The sequence below is a fragment of the Oryctolagus cuniculus genome, chromosome 9, assembly GCF_051225735.1.
Source record: "Oryctolagus cuniculus isolate XC-2025 breed Fujian yellow rabbit chromosome 9, ASM5122573v1, whole genome shotgun sequence".
Taxonomy (NCBI): Eukaryota; Metazoa; Chordata; class Mammalia; order Lagomorpha; family Leporidae; genus Oryctolagus; species Oryctolagus cuniculus.
In genome coordinates this window covers 76140304-76160481 of record NC_142875.1, presented here as the reverse complement: position 1 = coordinate 76160481, position 20178 = coordinate 76140304, and the positions used below count along the sequence as shown (strand labels likewise).

The following is a 20178-nucleotide window of genomic DNA, read 5'->3' as shown; positions in this document are numbered from 1 at the left end:
AATGGGAAATTTGGACACAGAGAAGCCTTAAGGGAAGCTGATGTGGAGATACAGACAGATGATCTTGTGAAAATCAAGGCATAGACTGGAATTATGCTGCCCTGAGCCAAGGAGCATCTGGGCTACCAGAAGCTGGCTGAAGCAGTGAAAGATTCTTCCCAAGTAACTCCAGCAGAAGCATGTCCCTGCTGACTCTTTGATTCCAAGCTTCCAGCCTGGAATGTGAGATAATAAATGTCTGTTATGTTAATGCACCAGCTTATTGGGCTTTGCTAACACAACTCTAAGAAACTAATACATTTGGCTGCAGATGGTTTTCTGGTGCTGAAGAACAAGATAGGAAGGATCCAGGGTAGGATACTGAGGACATGGCATGTTCCTCTATAGGCAAAATTAGATGGGAGAAGAAACTAAAACAAATGTTGACCTCTCAAGGTTATTAAAGAAAGGAATTGGAGCAGGTGTTTTGTTTTTGTTTTCTTTTCAACTTTTATTTAATAAATATAAATTTCCAAAGTACAACTTTTGGATTATAGCAGCTATTCCCCCCTTAACCTTCCTCCCACCCACAACCATTCCCATCTCCCATTCCCTCTCCCATCCCATTCTTCATCAAGATTCATTTTCAATTATCTGTATATACAGAAGATCAACTTAGTATATACTAAATAAAGATTTCAACAGTTTGCATCCACAAAGACACACAAAGTATAGAGTACTGTTTGAGTTTAGTTTTACCATTAATTCTCATAGTACAGCACATTAAGGACAGAGGTCCTATATGGGGAGCAGGTGCACAGAGACTCCCATTGTTGATTTAACAATTGACACTCTTACTTATGTCAGTAATCACCCAAGGCTCTTGTCATGAGCTGCCAAGGCAATGGAAGCCTCTTGAGTTTGCCAACTTCTATCTTATTTAGACAAGGCCATATTCAAAGTGGAAGTTCTCTCCTCCCTTCAGAGAAAGGTATTGCCTTCTTTGATTGCCCTTTTTTTCCTCTGGGATCTCACTCACAGAGATCTTTCATTTAGGTCCTTTTTTTGCCACAATGTCTTGGTTTTCCATACCTGCAAAACTCTCATGGGCTTTTTAGCCAGATCCGAATGCCTTAAGGGCTGATTCTGAGGCCAGAGTGCTGTTTAGGGCTTTTGCCATTCTGTGAGTCTGCTGTGTATATGGAGCAAATGTTTTTCAGTGCAGTTAAGATGCCCACATTGGAGTACCTGATTTCAATTCTTAGCTCTGGATTATGACTCCAACTTCCTGGTAATGTGGACCCTGAGAGGCAGTACTGATGGCTCGAATAATTGGATTTCTGCCACCCATGTGTAGGAACTGAACTATATCCCCAGCTCCTGGCTTTGGCCTTGACTCAACCCTGGCTGTTCAAGGGTAGTGAAACAGTGAATTAGACTCTCTCTCTCTCTCTCTCTCTCTGCCTCTCAAATAAATAAATGAAATTTAAAAATAGAGGAATAATATGATCATATGTGTCCAAACAGACATGTTTGAAGGTGATCTGGAAGTAATAAAGTTCTGTAAAGTTACAGTTGCCATTAGTATAGGAATTCTGGCAATAGATGTCAAATTAGAAAAGATACATAAAGGTGAAACAGAGCCGAGGTAGAAAGCTTTTACAGTAGCTCAGGCAGTAGGGAGGTGGGTTTCTACTGTTAGTGATCATTAGGATGAATAAGAAAAGGCAGTTTTCAAAGACATTGTATAGAATGAGCTGGAGAATTTTGGACTGAGATCTAAGTTGAAATCAAGACAATGACTAACCAGAATAATTGTCCAAGAAGAATGTCTTTAGAGGAAAGATAATAAGTTCCATCTTGGGTACATTGAGTTAGAGATGTGGGAAAGACTGATGTCAAAAAGCAATTTTAAAACAATAAAAATAAATTTATTAAGAATGAAATATGATAATTTATATTCAGTTAATATTTTCTTTTATATCTCAATATTATAATGACAGTATTAGTACACTGTGATTCTGTGGCTATTTAAAATATGAATTTCTCCTAAATATAAATTGTTTTTGGATTTGCAAAGTCAGCTAAATAAGCAGATTTTAAAGTTCTTCCTTTTTTTAGTATCAAATATACTTCAAATATGTGACAAATAAGGATGAAATTAGAACTATAGCAAATAATTAAGACAAATATAGGGGTTTTTGGGGAAAAAGAAGGATTCAAAATTACAAGTTATGAAGATTTATATAACAGAAAGATAAGTATTTTTAGGCATATTCCCAAGGACTTTTTGAAATCACAAGAGACTCCTATTGATGTTGAATGCTTTTATTAAATTATCCTTTGTAAAAAAATCTTACATTTGAATCACTTACCTATTATTCATTTAAAAACTGACCACATTACCAAGGCAGTTTAGCAAACTGACTTTGTCTGGGATGCAATATAGATTAATGGAATTCTTGAGAAAATCACTAAGATTTTACTTTACCATAAAATATGATTAATAAAATAATGGGATAAAATTTATAACAACTCATAAAGGGGTCTTCTTTTTGTGTTTTGTCTTTTTTGGCCCCAGTTACTCAAGGATGACTGAGGAAATAGGCACCTTATGACATCCAAAATGATATTGCAGTGAGTAATTAGCCTGTAAGACAATTTACTCTGTTGAAGCAGACTTTAAAAAATTTCTGTCTTCTGTCCCCTTGTATGATCAGCAACAAAGCCTGGAGAACCCAGTCACAAGCAGTTCCATTTGTGTGCAAAGATGATATTCCTCATCTATCACAGCAAATCATTGAGGTGAGAGAAAACATTGCACGCTGGCAGTAAAACAAATGGCAATGTGCTTTGTACTGTGCAGGAATTGTGGGTGGAGAAATAGGGGACAAGAGGTGCAAAGGTATATGTTCTGATTTTCTACTCTGAGCTTTGGTCTGTACCGACAGAGAGAGTGCATTAGTTGAGTGAGGGTAACGTGGAGAGTGGAGGGAGCTCTCCTCTCTCAACTCTGTTCTCCCATCCCTTTATCTTTCCCTACGCCTATCATAATGTCTATTTTGTATTCTAGAAAGAGATCATGTGTGGGCAGAGTCAAAATGGCTGGTGGTACTATACAGAAACAAAGAGGATCTCTGAGATTGAGATTTTCTCACATGCCCTTGATTTCCTGAAGACATATACGGGTGTTAGAGCAGCCTCTGGAAAGCTGGTTGAGCTTTCCAGAGAGGGTGATCTTAGCAAGAGTAAAGTGGGTGATGAAGGAGTATAGAAAGTAGACAGTTCAGATAAGGATGGGGGTGGGGGTGCCTAGATGACTTTAGAAGAGTTGTTAACATCCATCGGAGCTATTTGTGAGCCTGGATCCACCAAGAAGTGACAGTAGACCTCACCAATCATATAGCAAGAAGATCCTGAGTAGCCCCAGGGAGATTTCCACCATGAATGCAACCTGGGCAAGTAGCCCCAGGGGAAAGAGCTCATGTCCCTGAGACTGGAGCAGGCTGGAAGGCCACTGTGGGTGGCACACGTCCTAGCCTTCCCTGATACACAGAACCAAGGTAAGGAAGCAGAAAGCTAGCTGAGAGATTGAGCGGTTGCATTCACACACTAGCGAAAGGGGCAGTTAAATGATCAGATTGGACTAAACTTTAAACTGGACCAAACATTTGTTCCATCCTCCTGTGCCTGTCTTTATTCTTCCTCTAACCAGAGAGTTTAAGATAGTCATAATGGAGACCAGATGATCTAAGAACTAAATTCAAAGCTAGATTTTCTCCATGTATATAACTGCACTTGATAATATCTAAGTCACTGATTTTATGAGTTGAATTTACATTTCCTTAGTTGTTGGTGAAGCTTATTCTCTCTCCAGTGATTGTATTTTCCCATCTACAAATTGCCTAGTTGTATACTGTGACCTTTCCTTGATTGACTTTCTTGTATTTTCCTGTTTGATTGAAATATTCCTTTACACTTTTAATTCTAATCTCATGTTAATTTTAGATGTGACAAATACTTTTGCCCAACAAACCTACTGAATTTTCTTAGATGACTAAAAATAGAAATCTAAGGCAATCAAACGTGTAATTAATGTATTTTTGTTGCCATTGTTTAGGCAATCTGTTCCTACCCTAAGATTCCAAAGATATTTCTCCCTTTTTTCTATTAGCTTTATAATTAACGCTTTACATTTAGATTTCAGAGCATATTTTTAGAAAGGAATGTTTTATTGCTGTTTCTTTTGTTCATATGGACAACTATGCCTACCCCAAATAGCTGTTGCCATTAAATTTTTATTTCTGCGATTCTTCTCTTTCTATTCATTTGATTTGTGAATTTTGATTAATATACTCCAGATATGCTATTTTTATAAAGAATTATTATTTATTATTTGAAAGGCAAAGCCACAGGGAGGCAGAGGCAGAGAGAGAGAGAGAGAGAGAGAGAGAGGTCTTTCAACTGATGGTTCACTCCCCAGATGGCTGCAACAGCTGGAGCTGCGCTGATCCGAAACCAAGAACCAGGAGTATCCTCTGGGCCTTCCACTGAGGTGCAGGGGCCCGAGGACCTGGGCCATTCTCCACTACCTTCCCAGGCTATAGCAGAAAGCTGGATTGGAAGCAGAGCAGCTGGGTCTCGAACTGGTGCCCATATGGGATGCCAGCACTGCAGTTGGCGGCTTTAACTGGCACACCACAGTATCAGCCCAAGATATGTTACTTTTTATATGGGGAAACCAGCCAAAGATCTCTTAACTGTAGGATGAAAAGAACTCAGATAGATGATATCTTAAATGTTTACTAAGAAGATTCTTTTGCCCCGAAACTGCTTTTTGGCTCATTTAGATTTTAAAAAATATACAACTGAGGTTCAGTTTTTCCAGATATTGCAGGTGGGAATACTAGTATGATAGGAAAGTGGGAAGGATACAAATAAGTAACTTAAAAGGGATAATAAAAATAAATTCCACAGAAGAGCTACTTAAAAGGGGTGGTCGTGGGGAAAATGGCATTTGGCATAGTAACTAAGACAGCTACATTCTATATTGGATCACCTGGGTTCAAGTACCAGGTCCTCTCCCAATTACAGATTTTTGCTGGTACGTACATGGCTTGAAAGACAGCAAGGATGGTTCGTGGAGATGGCTCTCTGCCACCTTTCTGGGAAACCTGGGTCAAGTTTATGATTCTTGTATTGGATCTGGCTATTGCAGGCATTTATGGAGTATATGCGGAGTATCTCTGTCTTTCTCTCTCGGTTTGTCTTTGAAATAAGTGGAAAAATAAAAAATAAAGGCTTAATAAAAGGTACCTAGGAAAGTCTGAATATGTGTGACTAGAGCAAATGAGCTTTCTATAGTGATTATATGTGGAACTTGACCTAAAGCAATGGTCCCCAATTAGGGTGAATTTTTCCCACTCTTGCTCCACTTTCCCACTCACTGAGACATTTGACAAGCTCTGGAAACATTTTTGTTTCATAGATCGGGAGGTGGAAATGGTACAGAGAAAGCTGTAACTGGCAGATAATGGATACAGACCAAGGACAGTGCTGAGCATTCTACAGTGCAAAGGACAGCACCCACTCCCAAGGGCCTACAGTGTTTTGGTTAAGAAACCCCAACTCAAGAGACCACATAGGGCTGGAAGAATCAGTGACCCCAAGCAGGTGGGATAAAGTAGTGTGATGGCTGATTTTATGTGCCAACTTTACTGGATTAAGGGACACCCAGATACTTGCTAAGGCACTATTTTCAGCTGTTTGCAAAGGTCTTTCAGGAAGAGGTTAGCATTTAAATCAGTAGAGTGGGTAAAGGAGACCTACCTTCTTCTTTGTGAGTGGACCTTATCCATGGAAGGCCTGAATAGAACAAAACTGTGGTGGAAGGACAAATTCAATTCTCTGCTGGACTGGAAAATCTACCTATTCCTGTCCTTCTGCTTATGTTGGTGCTCTTGGTTCTTAAGCATTCAGATGCACACCATTGTCCCCACACCTGCAACCATTGTCACCAGTTCTTGGACCTTTGGACTTGGACTGAGATTTACATCATGACCTCCTCTGATTCTAAGACCTTTTGGCTTGAACTGGAACTATACCACCTTGGCCTCCAGCTTGCATATGGCAGGTCATGGGACTTCTCAGCCTTTAAGATCAAGTATGGCAATCCTTAGCATGTCTGTCTTTATATCTATATATTTCTATAAATATTATTTCTATTTCTCCACAGAGTGCCAATATAAGAGATAATTTTAAGGGTGAATAATATTGAATTGGATGAGTCCCTAAGTTGGAGGCTGTATGAGGTGATGGGGTACAGTTTATGGGAGATGTAGCCTTGTATAGAAGTAGAAATTCCAAAAGTGAGAAGGCTAAATACCATCTAAAGCAGAATAATGTGAGTATGTTTACTTGCATTAAATACATGCTTTTGAGTTTCTGGAACAGGTCACATAAGATGATCAACAGTCACCTTGCCTCCTTCTGAGAAGATTCAGAGAGACTGACCGACCCACAGTCTGTTTCCAGATGATTCTTGATGCACATGTTGCCTATGCTGTATTTTCAGAGAATGTCTTCTCTCTACCCTCCCCAACACTAGTGCTGCTAAATTCTATCAGACATGGGACATTCACCTCTAATGCTTCCATTTGTATGGCTTCTAAGAGCTGTAAGTAGGCCTTTGGCTTTTGGTAAATGACAGCCTAATCAGAGCCATCATTGGAAGAATTTAAATTCTGAATCTGCAGAGAGACATAGTCAGTAGCTATTCAAGAAGATGTAGTAGGTCATTTTCTTGTGTGTCAAATTAAACTGAAGGCATTAGGCAAGAGGTTAAAAGCTATGGTTATCTAGGACCAGTTCCCAATAGCTCAGATATACAGTAAACCAGAAGTAGAAGTCATAGTATGTTTTCATCCCAAGAACCAGATTATTAGCACCAGCAGGGGGAGAAGAGAACCAAAAAGAGAGGCAATATAACCAAAGAGAACCAAGAGAACCAAAAAGGGAGGCCAAATCTGTGTAGATTTGGAGTGCAGGTTGGGAAGCACTACCTTTTTCCCTCCCTGTAGGCATTCTTGGGATGGGTTGGTAAAGATGTTAGTAAGTGACTAATGACTCTTATCCATCACCATGGCAGTGGACAGGCTACTACATGTCTCAGAAAATCTGCCTGGTTTCAAAGCCTCTGCACTGTCTCTCAGACAATATTTTTAAGAACTCTCAAAAAATTGCAATGTCAGCTGCTCAGGACAGCAATGGATGGTATAAATTTTTTAAGCTTTCACAAATATTATTGAATCTCTTGGGTTTTAGAATATTTCTAACAATTATTTAATACTGGTGATGATGTTTAACTTGAATCTAGATGACAGATGGTATTGTTATCATTTCTGAATTTTTCCTATGTAATAGGCCTGGTTCTAAATTCTTTATACATGTCAATGTTTATAATCTTGTGAAGTTAGCACTACTTTTTGTATCCATTGTATCTGTTTACAAATTGGAATGTAAAGACAATATGAAATCCACTCCTGGTTATACAGCTGGCAGGTGGCTGAATGGGATAAGTACACAAGCAAGTCTATATCTAGAGCATGGGCCCTAGATCTTACCTGTATTATCACCGTTCCTGCACATATTATTATTTATGCCCATTTGGCTCTATTGGGATACTCGGGGTGTCCCTTCCATCTCATTTGGTGCTTAGAAATGCTCATTTTTTTAAAAATTCTTTATTTGAGAGGTAGAGTTACTGATGTACAGAGGGGAAGAGAGAGAAAAAGATTTTCCATCTACCTGTTCACTCCTCAAATGGCAGCAATGGCCAGAACTGGGCCGATCTGAAGCCAGGAGCCAGGAACTTCTTCCCTGTCTCCTATGAGGATGCAGAGGCCCAAGTACTTCGGCCATCTTCCACTGCTTTCCCAGGCCATAGCGAAGAGCTGGATCAGAAGAGGAGCAGCTGGGACACGAGCTGGCCCCCATATGGGATGCTTGTGCTGCAGGCCGAGGCTTAGACCACTACGCCACAGTGCCATCCTCCAGAAATGCTCATTTTGACTTTCAAGTTGTGAAGACAGAGCCTCTGCCCACCAATCCATTAGGTGTTCATGGTTGTCATCAATGGTTGATGAAGCTCAACCTCTGTGTGACCTCTCTCTTATAGTAATTAGGTGAGCTTTCATTTGAAGGCAAGGGGAAGTTCCAACTTCAATACAGACAGCTTGGTTAGCAGATTAGGTTTGTTCAACAAGTCTCTATTCCTGAGAATAGAGGCTAGGTTAGCAATACTTGCCTTGATCAGTTGACAGCACTTCCCAAGGAGGCACTCCATTCTTGGATCCCTTTGAAGTTAGGTACCTTTATCCATCTGCCTTCTTTTTAATCCTTCCCAAGATTTCCCATTTCTGCTTTTTCAATGTTTTATCTCCTTATACTTTCCTTTGCCTTTTTTTGTTTTTCTCAAAACATTGACTTTGCTATCTGATCTGGAAGGTGCTTGATCTCAGTTTAAAATTGTTTCTGAAAACAATTGCAGAAAAACATAAAACTCAGCATCCTTTCCTGAAGGCAAAGATTTCTGTTGAGAAACACAATGTCTGTTTCTTCCTCCCTGAATCTGAGAGCAAACGTTCAAATTCTATTGAGGGGAAGATTGTTCTCGACCTTAAACTAAACAATAAATCCATGGAATACAACTGAAGTTCGTGTTGAAAAATATATTAAATGTTTGTGCCTTATTAAAATTGCTTGATTGAGGGCTAGAAGAAATCTTCTAAATCATTGATATCTCTTAATAGGGCAGCCATTAGAGCAATTTAGGCAATTCCTATTCTGCAGTCCTCTAAGTAATAGATCAACAGTCCCCGAGACTGAAATGAAAGCTAGAGTCAGTCTGAAATTCAAATCTTCATTCTACTACTTGAGATTTTGGGCCTTGAATAAGGAACTTACTGTTTTATGAGCTTCAACTCTGATAATTGACTGCAATCAAGCTGGGCACTTATTCCTTACTCTGCTAAATACTTCCTAGTAAAGGGGCTTTAGTTTTACTGGCAGGTGGCTTTCCCTGGGCGCAGCACCTTTGCAGGTGAGAAGAGGCTTCTTGATGGGTAGCTCAGGACTTCTCCTTTCTGTTGGGACCAACTCCCTACTCCCTGTACATATAGTTAGGCTAATACCATGAGATTTTACAGGAGAAGAGGTCTGGACAGGGCACTGGACTGGATGTACCCATGACTGATAGTTTAAATCTTATGAATTCCACAGTTCAACACTCCTAGCCGCATCTTCCCGTGTAGCATTTATCTATGCAGAAGGTGATATCTCCATGTCATGTTTTTTCTTTTTCTTCCTTTCTTCCTTTCTTCCTTTCTTCCTTTCTTCCTTTCTTCCTTTCTTCCTTTCTTCCTTTCTTCCTTTCTTCCTTTCTTCCTTTTCTTTCTTTCTTTCTTTCTTTCTTTCTTTCTTTCTTTCTCTCTTTCTTTCTGACAGGCAGAATTAGACAGTGAGAGAGAGAGAGAGAGAGAGAGAGAGAGAGAGAGAAAGGTCTTCCTTTTTCTGTTGGTTCATCCCTCAAGTGGCTGCTATGGCCGGCGCGCTGCGGCCGCCACGCTGTGCTGCACTGATCTGAAGCCAGGAGCCAGGAGCCAGGTGCTTCCTCCTGGTCTCCCATGTGGGTACAGGGTCCAAGGACCTGGGCCATCCTCCACTGCACTCCCGGGCCACAGCAGAGAGCTGGCCTGGAAGAGGAGCAACCGGGACAGAATCTGGCACCCCAACCCGTACTAGAACCCGGTTCCGGCGCCGTAGGCGGAGGATTAGCCTAGTGAGTCGCGGCGCTGGCCTCCATGTCATTTTGCTTTAACTGTTTTGCTTTTTAATTGATTCTGATTTGGGTCAGGAATAGGTAAATTATTTATTGATTTTCTGATATTATAAAAGAGAGTTAGTGTACTTATAAGCAATTGGTTCTTAAAAGTCACATTATAAATTTCATTTTTTTTCTGTCTCTGCCTCTGTCATCTCTGTCTCTGTCTCTGTCTCATTCTCTAGCTTACACTTTGAATTGCCTGTTCTTGTGCCCAATAAATCTTACCATCAGTGAGTTCTGACATATATCTCAGAGTCTTTTATGCCACAGCCTGTTTCCTTTTGTTCACATTTTCAAGAAAATAATCTATGGTGGAATGAGAACAGCTGGTTGCAATTTCTTTGAAGTTTTTTTAATCAGAAAATTCCCCAGTTTATTTCATTTGGCTGCTTTTTAGGGCATGATTGTTTAGATTGAACACTTAAATATCTTTCTCAAAACTTCCATCCCAGATTATGAAACCCAAAGGGAATGAACTTATAAACTGGAAATGTAATTCAGATAAATCGTAAGCCTTAAAAAATAACTAAATTTAACATCCCCCAAAGTATTTAGCTCTAGCTTTTCTATAGATGTAGAAAACCGGATAGCATTGTCCTTGGGATGATTTTACTAATGATTTATCCCTGTATTTACATTATATACTGAGGGGGCATATAAAGTCAGTAATGATTATCACTGCATCATCAGGGCTATTTTTCTACAGTTATTCTGCTGCCATAGTTGAAACTTTATTACTATATTTCTTTGACTTAATTTTTTCTGAATTTAAATGTGTCTCCACATTTATAATTTCATTGATGTACAGCATTTAGATGAAGTCTTCATTTTGATGAAATAAAATAAAAAACTGTCTTCATTTAGATGAAGTAAAATAAAAAAACTGATGGGAAAAGTTCAAGAATTGAGGGTAAAACAAATTTCTTATTTAAATTTATCATGCTGGTTGCAGTGGCTCATGTTTATTCTGTATTTGTTAGCATCTTGTTGACTTTTCATAAATATAAACTCAAGAAGAGTAGAAACACAGAGCCCCACAGGGATACCAAGTGTTGAAATTCCCATGTTCTAATGTTCTCTCTCTCTACCTAGCTTTGGCTCCTCCAACCCTGATTCTACACAGTTTACAAAATAATTTTTCTGAGCATTAACATTTTTATGTCACTCTGTGCCTTAAAACACTTCATTGACTTCTGGCATCCTATAGGGTCAGGTTCCAGTTTGTTAGCTTTGTATAAAAAGCTTTGAAGGAACAGGCTGACTGACATAACTACACCTTCCCCAAACTGTAGACTGCAACAAGGTCAAAGTATTTGTGATTCCCCATGTTAGTTGTAATGATGACAGATATCCTTGACTCCTTTAGTCAATAGGCTTTATGATAAGGATATGAAGGGAAGTATGGAAGCCTCAGCAATCCCTAGACAGCCTTGAGGAGAAAGGGAACTGTATTGTTCAAGATCCATCCCATTTACTCAATAATATCCCCAATATTTGTCACTATTCAGAGCTGACCAGCCTAAAGAATGTTCTAACAGTAGTAGCTGGGCATCTTTTCCTGGGTGGAAAAGGGCCTTCTCCAAAAATATCTCTGGCTTTGGGCATTTAATCATGGAATTCACAAGAGGAGATTAGTGAGTTTCCTATACTTGAACTCAGTACTAGCTGTTTTGGACCATGGATGTCCTGAGGGCAGCATAGCTTGGATCAGCGTGATGAGAGCCTCTGTGACAAGTGTTATACCCTGCTCTTCTCTCAGTGAACCATCGTTTCCTGGAAACAATATTAGTTGATTGCAAGAGGGAAAGGGAGAATTGCCTTCATTTCCAAGCTTCAGGAAACTGAAGTTCTCTCTAAAACCATTTCTCTACTTAATGGTTCCAGCCTGCCTGTGCATAAAGCAAAGTATTAGGCAGCTGGAGAATTATCATGGAGATGGCTGAACACCAAAATGTTGTCCTTGGTGCCAGGAGAACCTAATATTGTGACTGGCACAGACACAGTTGCCCAAGTTGAGGGAATTTAGTATATAGCAGGTGATATCTCGAATGTCTTTTTCCTCCACATAGATGTGTTGTCTACATGCAAACATGCCTGAGTTCTTTCTCAAGCCCTAAGGGGAATTATTAAAATTAAGGTGTTTGTGCAGTATGTAAAAGACTGTGAACCTACATGACAATGGCTGCCTTGTACCATTGTCCCCCCCACCAACAATACTGATCATCATGCTTAATCCAGATGATCAGGATCAACTACATGTATTTGTAAGAGACTGAAATACTTATCCAATGTCATTCTTCAAGACCACCTAAGCTTCTTTGTTATAAATCAGTTAGTGTGCTGTGATCTGGAAAAAGTCAGCAGTATAGACATTTTAGTAATATTAATTTTTGAATCCATGATATGGGGGTTCTGTTTCCTCCTAGCCTTAAGGCTTCTGTTGAAACACTTGCCATCAATCTAAGGAGGCATCATTTATATGGGACCTGGCACTTTTCTCTTGTAAATTCTAGAATCCTCTGTGTTGTATTTAAAAAGTTTGACAGTACTGTGTCATGGGGAGGTTCTTTTCTAATCATGTTCATTTGAAGTTCTATGGGCTTCCTTTATTTAGATATCCGTATCTTTCTTCAATTTGGGGATATTTTCACCAATTATTTCATTAAATAGATTTTCAAAGCTACTTCCTTTTTCCATTCCTTCAGGAATTTCTAATACTCGAATATTGGTTCCTTCGATGGCATCCCAGAATTCATGAACGTTGTTTCCTTTCTTTTTTTTTTTTAAATTTTATTTAATGAATATAAATTTCCAAAGTACAGCTTATGGATTACAATGGCTCCCCCCCATAACTTCCCTCCCACCCACAACCCTCCCCTTTCCCTCTCCCTCCTCCCTTCCATTCACATCAGGATTCATTTTCAATTCTCTTTATATACAGAAGATCAGTTTAGCATACATTAAGTAAAGATTTCAACAGTTTGCACCCACATAGAAACACAAAGTGAAAAATACTCTTTGAGTACTAGTTATAGCATTAAATCACAATGTACAGCACATTAAGGACAGAGATTCTACATGAGGGGTAAGTGCACAGTGACTCCTGTTGTTGACTTAACAAATTGACACTCTTGTTTATGGCATCAGTAATCACCCTAGGATCTTGTCATCATGAGTCGCCAAGGCTATGGAAGCCTTTCAAGTTCACCGACTCTGATCATATTTAGACGAGGTCGTAGTCAAAGTGTAAGTTCTCTCCTCCCTTCAGAGAAAGGTACCTCCTTCTTTGAAGACCTGTTCTTTCCACTGGGATCTCACTCACTCGCGGAGATCTTTCATGTAGGTTGTAGGTTGTTTTTTTTTTTTTTTTTTTTTTTTTTTTTTTTTTTTTTGCCAGAGTGTTTTGGCTTTCCATGCCTGTAATACTCTCATGTGCTTTTCAGCCAGATCCGCGTGCCTTAAGGGCTGATTCTGAGGCCAGAGTGCTGTTTAGGACATCTGCCATTCTATAGGTCTGCTGTGTATCTCACTTCCCATGTTGGATCATTCTCTCCCTTTTTTATTCTATCAGCTAGTATTTGCAGACACTAGTCTTGTTTAAGTGCTCCCTTTGGCTCTTAGTCCTATCATTATGATCAATTGTGAACAGAAATTGATCACTGGGACTAGTGAGATGGCATTGGTACATGCCACCTCGATGGGGTTGAATTGGAATCCCCTGGTATGTTTCTAACTCTACGTTTGAGGTAAGTCAGCTTGAGCATGTCCCAAATTGCACATCTCTTCCCTCTCTTATTCCCACTCTTATATTTAACAGCAATCACTTTTCAGTTAAGTTTCAACACTTGAGAATAACTGTGTATTGATTATAGTATTCAACCAAAAGTATTAAGTAGAACAAATAAACAAAGAAAATACTAAGAGGGATAACATATTATGTTGTTCATCAACAGTCAGGGCAAGGGCTGATCAAGTCACCGTTTCTCATAGTGTTCATTTCACTTTAACAGGTTTCCTTTTTGGTGCTCAGTTAGTTGTCACCTATCAGGGAGAACAAGTGGTATTTGTCCCTTTGGGACTGGCTTATTTCACTCAGCATAATGCTTTCCAGATTCCTAACAGGGATCACTTTTCAGTTAAAATTTAAACACCTAAGAATAATTGTGTGTTAATTACAGAGTTCAACCAATAGTACTAGAACAACAAAAAAATACTAAAGTTTCTTCTTTTTTGTTGTCTATCAGTCATATTCAAAAGACTTCTCATCAGGAAGGTAGATATTCATTCTCCTTCATGACCTAGTCTGTTGTTAAGGCTTTCTGAGTTCTTCATCTCTAACATTTCTCTTTGGTTCTTCTACAATATTTATATCTCTGCTGAATTTCTCTTTCATATCATGTGTCAATTTCTTAAATTTGTTCGATTCTCTATCTGTATTTTATTATATGTCTTCTAGCAATGTTATTACAATTCTTTTGAATTCTTTATCAGAATTTCATCAATCTCCCTTTATTCATAGTCTGATACTGAATTGTTATTGTTTCCATTTTGGGACATTGGGACATTTGGGATATTGCCTTGCTTTTTTTATATTTCTTGTATTCAAAGTTGATTTTTGTGCATCTGGGGAATTAGTTGTTGCTATTTCTTTTAAAGGATGGTTTTCATGGATTTAATCTTAATCACATTTTTTTATCCAATAATCACCTGATGGACCCTTAGATTGTTTCCATTTCTTGGTTATTGTAAATAGTGCTATAATAACGAGATAATTTCTTGTACTTTAAGATTCTTAGATACATAATTGTGTAATTCCATATTAATATATAAATGTACAAGGCCGGCGCCATGGCTCAATAGGCTAATCCTCTGCCTGCGGTGCCGGCACCCCGGGTTCTAGTCCCGGTCGAGGCGCTGGAATCTGTCCCGGTTGCCCCTCTTCCAGGCCAGCTCTCTGCTATGGCCCAGGAGTGCAGTGGAGGATGGCCCAAGTGCTTGGGCCCTGCACCCCATGGGAGACCAGGAGAAGCACCTGGCTCCTGGCTTCAGATCATTGCGATGCGCCGGCCGCAGCGCGCCGGCCACGGCGGCCGTTGGAGGGTGAACCAACGACAAAAAAAGGAAGACCTTTCTCTCTGTCTCTCTCTCTCTCACTGTCCACTCTGCCTGTCAAAAAAATATATATAAATGTACAGTTGTGCATAAATACATCGTCCTGACATATTTCTGATGGAATGATATTTTATATAATTATATAATGTCTTTTTTTGCCTTAAAGTCCATTTTGGTTGCTAATCAGTATAGCCATTTTTGTTTGGTTTTGGTTACTATTTGCATGCACAGTTTGTCTTTTTTTTTGTCTGCTTGTGTCTTCAAAACTATATTCCAAATAGCATATAGTTAGATAGTGTATTTTCATCCTTTTAAAAAAAGGATTTATGGGGCCAGTATTGTGGCATGGCAAGTAAAGATACCAACTTTGATGCCAGCATCCCATACTGCTGTTTGAGGCCCTGCTGCTCCACTTCTGATCTGGCTCCTCACTAAGGCACCTGGGAAAATTAACAGAGGCTGGCCCAAATGCCTGGGCACCTGCATCCACAAGGGAGACCTGGAGGAAGCTCCTGGTTCCTGGTTTTGTCCTGGTGCAGCCCTGGCTGTTGCAACCATTTGCAGAGTGAACCAAGGGTAGAAGATTCTCTCTCTCTCTCCCCCTATCTCTCTTTTTCTCCCTCTCTTCTTTCTCTGTACCTCTGTCTTTCAAATTAGTAAATAAATTTTAAAAGAGAGAGAGAGGAAGAGAGAGCTAGCTTCTATTTTCATTTAAGTTTTTATCAGATTCAATATGGTTTATAGATACAATTCTAAGAACATGATGATATTCTCTTTCTTCCTCCTACCCTCCTCCCTTCTACTTTTCTTTTTTTTTTAATTGTCTTTGAGAAAACATAATTTAAATTTACATCATGGTAGAAAGGCTTAGTACTTCACTGAAAAATAAGTTTAACAAGTAAAAAGTAAAATGACACTAGTTTAGTGGGAATTTAGATAATAGCTATAAAATAATTGAATGTATAAATTATCATTTACCCATATACACTTTTTTGTCCATTAGTCATTCATAATTTCTTTCAATGAAGTAGAACCAATGATAATGTAATATCTAAATATTTCCAGTGTTGTAAGATAATTAAGTTCACTTAAACATTAAGCTGTTTCCTCTCAATAGCTTATTAAACTGATAAGAGCAGATACTACACTTGATCTTAGCCAAAAGGCCGAGAAGCAATTCCTCTCAATAGTTTATACACGGGAATATTTTTATGCAGACTGTAGTGCAAATAATTTTATACTACATATTTTGTGTACTATTAGTTACCAGAGACCAGGGAAAGGATATGGCATTTGTCTTTTTGGGACTGGCTTATTTCAATAAGAATAATCGTTTCCAGTTGCATCCATTTTGTTGCAAAAGACAAGATTTCATTTTTTATGACTGAATAATATTCCATAATGTGTATGTACCACATTTTCTTTTGTCAGTCACTGGTTGATGAGCATCCGGGTTGATCCCATATCTTGGCTATTGTGAACTGAGCTGCAATAAGCCTGAGTGTACAAGTAACTCTTTCATATGATGATTGCATTTTGTTTGGGTAAATTCCTAGGAGGGAAAGGGGTGGGTTTTATGGGAGATCTGTTTTCAGCTTTCTGTGGAATCTCCATACTGTCTTCAACAATGGCTGTACTGGTTTACATTCCTACCATCATTGGATTAGGTACCCTTTCCCCCCACATTCTAGCCATCATTTATTGCTTTTGATTTCTCCAAGAGAGCCATTCTAACTGGGGTGAGGGGAAACCTCATTGCAGTTTTTATTTGCATTTCCCTGATAGCTAGTAATCCTGAGCATCTTTTCATGTGTCTGTTGGTCATTTGAATTTCCTGTTTTGAAAAATGCCTGTTTAAATCCTTTGCTCATTTATTAACTAGACTGTTTGTCTTGTTGCTGTTGAGTTTTTTCATTCTGGATATTAATCACTTTCCAATTGCACAGTCTGCAAATATTTTCTCCCATTCTGTCAGTTGCTTTATCACTTTGGTAAACGTTTCCTTTTTAGTGCAGAATATTCTTAGCTTGATGTAGTTCCATTAGTCTATTTTTGATTTGATTACCTGTGCTTCTGGGTTTTTTTCCAAGAACTCTTTGCCTATGCCAATGTTTTGCAGTTTCCCCAATGTTCTCTCTCCTCTAGTAATTTGATGGCATCTGGTCATACATTAAAACGCTTGATCCATTTGAGTGAATTTTTATAAGGTGTAAGGTAGGGTCTTGATTCTTACTTCTGCATGTTGCAATCCAATTTTGCTATCCCTATTTGTTGAAGAGACTGTCCTTTCTCCAGGAAGTGATTTTAGCACCTTTTTGTCTAAGGTTAGTTGGTTGTAGATATTTGGATTGATTTCTACAGTTTCTATTCTGTTCATTGGTTTATATGTCAATTTTTGTGCCAGTACCAAGCTATTTTGATTAAAATTTCCATGTGGTGTGTCTTGAAATCTGGTATTGTGATGCCTCCAGCTTTAGTTTTGCTGTTTAAGATTGCTTTAGCAATTTGGGGTCTCTTCTATTTCCATATGGATTTTAACATCATTTTTCTAGATCTGAGAAAAATGTTTTTAGTATTTTGAATGGCATTGCATTGAATCTGTAAATTGCTTTTGATAGTATGGAGTTTTGATGATATTAATTCTTCCATTCCATGAACATGGAAGATTTTTCCATTTTTTGTGTCTTTTTATATTTCTTTCTTTAATATTTCATAACTTTCATTGAAGGAATTTTCTACCTCATTGGTTAAATTTAACCCAATATATTCAAAATTCTGTAGCTATTGGAAGTGGGATTTCTTGTACAAGCTCTCACCCACCATGGCATTGATAAGTACCGACTTGTCCCTGACATTTTTCAATAAATATTCCTATTATTTGTTTTGGATTTCCTTTTTATTTTTTACTAGGAGAAATTCTTTTTCACATTCTTTCATAGTGATGTCTATCTTTCTATATTTATATTTGTAGCACATCCTTGATCATCACTTGTAAGGCTGGATGAGTATTGAAAAATTATTCCAATTTCTGTTATAGAATATCTTCATTTCACTTTCATTCATAAGTGAGAGCTTTGCAGGGTATCGTATTCTGCCTTGAAAGTCTTCTTTTTTTGTGTGACTTGCACTATGTCTTTCCATTCTCTCTCACTCTAAGGTTTCTAATGAGAAATCTGCTGTCAGTCTAATCAGAGATCATCTGAAGTTAATCTGGCATTTTTATTGTGCACATTTTACAATCTTTTCCTTATGTTTTATTGTTGAAAGTTTGACCAGAAGTTCTATGTGATTCCTGTACTTGGATGTTCTTTCTTTCCCCAAATTAGGGATAATTTCTGTAATTATTTCACTGAATTGGTCTTCTAATCCATTCTCTCTTTAGACACCTATAAGAATTTCTAAGACCCATATGTTGGGTTTTTTGAAAATATCTATACATCTTCAATAAATCTCCAGCATTGTTTTTAATTTTTCTAATCTCCTCCTCCTCTTCTTCCTTCTCCTCCTCTTCATTCTTTTTCTTCTTTTTTGGTCTGGCTGAGATGTTTCCAAAGATTTGTCTTCTAGCTCAGATATTCTTTCTTCTGCCTCATCAAGTCTGTTGTTAAGGCTTTCCACTATATTTATATTTGACACATCAAATTATTTGCTTCCACTACTTTAGTTTGATTTCTCTTCAAAATATCACTCTCATGGAAAAACTTTTTATCCATGTCAGGTATAGATATCTTTAACTCATGAATTTTATTCTCATTTTTTCTCAGTAACTCTATGATCATTCTTTTGTATTCATTTTCAGGCATCTCATAAATCTCTTCATCTTCACATTTTAATACTGAAATGTTGTGCTCTTTTGAGGGAGTCATGTTTCTTTCCTTGTTCTTATTACTTGTATTTCTGCATTTATTTTTAGGCATTCGTGAAACACTTGCTGATTTTCTCCATTGAAGAGTTTTATTTTTGAACTATGCCACTTTGGATTAGTGGAGTGTCTGCTCTTTCATTGAATATCCAGAGGTGTGTGCTGGGCGGGGATTGGGAATTCTGGTCAGTGTTCAAGTGCAGAGTAAGAATATAGGGTGTCATCCAAGTTTGGCATGGTAAATCCCTACTATCATCAGTATGGGGAGGGTATGATCACATTCTGTTGGTGTAATAACAGCTGTACCTCCTCTCTTCCAGGGTGATCAATGCCCATGGTTAACTCACGGTGGGTATAACCTTCACCCATGCTGGTGCATGAACCACACAAAGAATGTGTTCAGTCTTCAATGTGAGTATGGCACCCATTTGCCATGACCCACCTCAGGCAGTCAGGGAGCTCTGAGCCTCTGATGCCAGACACAGTGATTGTTCAGACACCAGCTACACCCTACACCATATTGTGCAGTCACAGAATTCCCACAGTTACAAAGCATAAGACTCCCATAGTCACAAGGTACAGAAGATCCCCTGACAGCTCTGTGAGCCTGCGCTGTCTGCAGAGGGAGGAGAATTGTTTCTACAGCCAGCTGATCGTGCTTAGCCTTGGCAGTTTGAGACCTGAATTGAGAAGGTGGTTGAGAGGATGGGATCACCTCACAATCCTAAGTGGGTGCCCAGCCCCCATCAACCCTCCTAGCCAGACTCAAACCCAGTAGGAAATGTGGAATTTTCCCTCTGTCACACGTGAGAGCTGCTGCTGCTTCTACTTTTGTCAAGATGGTGCCTTCTTCCTGCTGGTGGCCAAGTGCCCTTGTGGGAGGGTGGGGAAAAAGTTTCCTTTGCTGGATTTGGTTGGGCCCCTGCTCCCTGTTTGGGCTGTTGGCTGAACTCAAATACAGTGCAATCTGCAAGGTTCTCCCTAATGCAACATCACCAGCAGCATGCTGCAGTCTTCCTTCACCTCACTCTCAGAACCTGTGGGAGTTGTGGGTGGTGTCCACAGTCACTGCTGCACTTCTGCAGTTTCCATGCTGCTCCACAGCATTCTGCTTCTTTTTGTAGAATTTCCATTGCAAACTTTCTTCTACTCTCCTCTGGGAATACAGTTCTTCTGCTATCTTCCCCTGGTCAGTATCAGCACATCTATTTCCCTATTCAGCTATCTTTCTCCTTACTTGAGAGATCTAGCTTCTATCCACTGGATCACTCATTAGATGGCTGTATCAACCAGAATTGAAGGCAGAAGCCAGGAACTCCACCTGTCCCAAACATGGGTGGCA

At 38.9% G+C, this 20178-nt stretch overlaps 1 pseudogene; it reads right to left on the bottom strand.

Moving 5' to 3' along the window:
- Nucleotides 1-15991: 15991 nt before the first annotated feature.
- LOC127487197 (U2 spliceosomal RNA) lies at nt 15992-16152 on the bottom strand (annotated as a pseudogene).
- Between the last annotated feature and the right edge of the window lie 4026 nt (nt 16153-20178).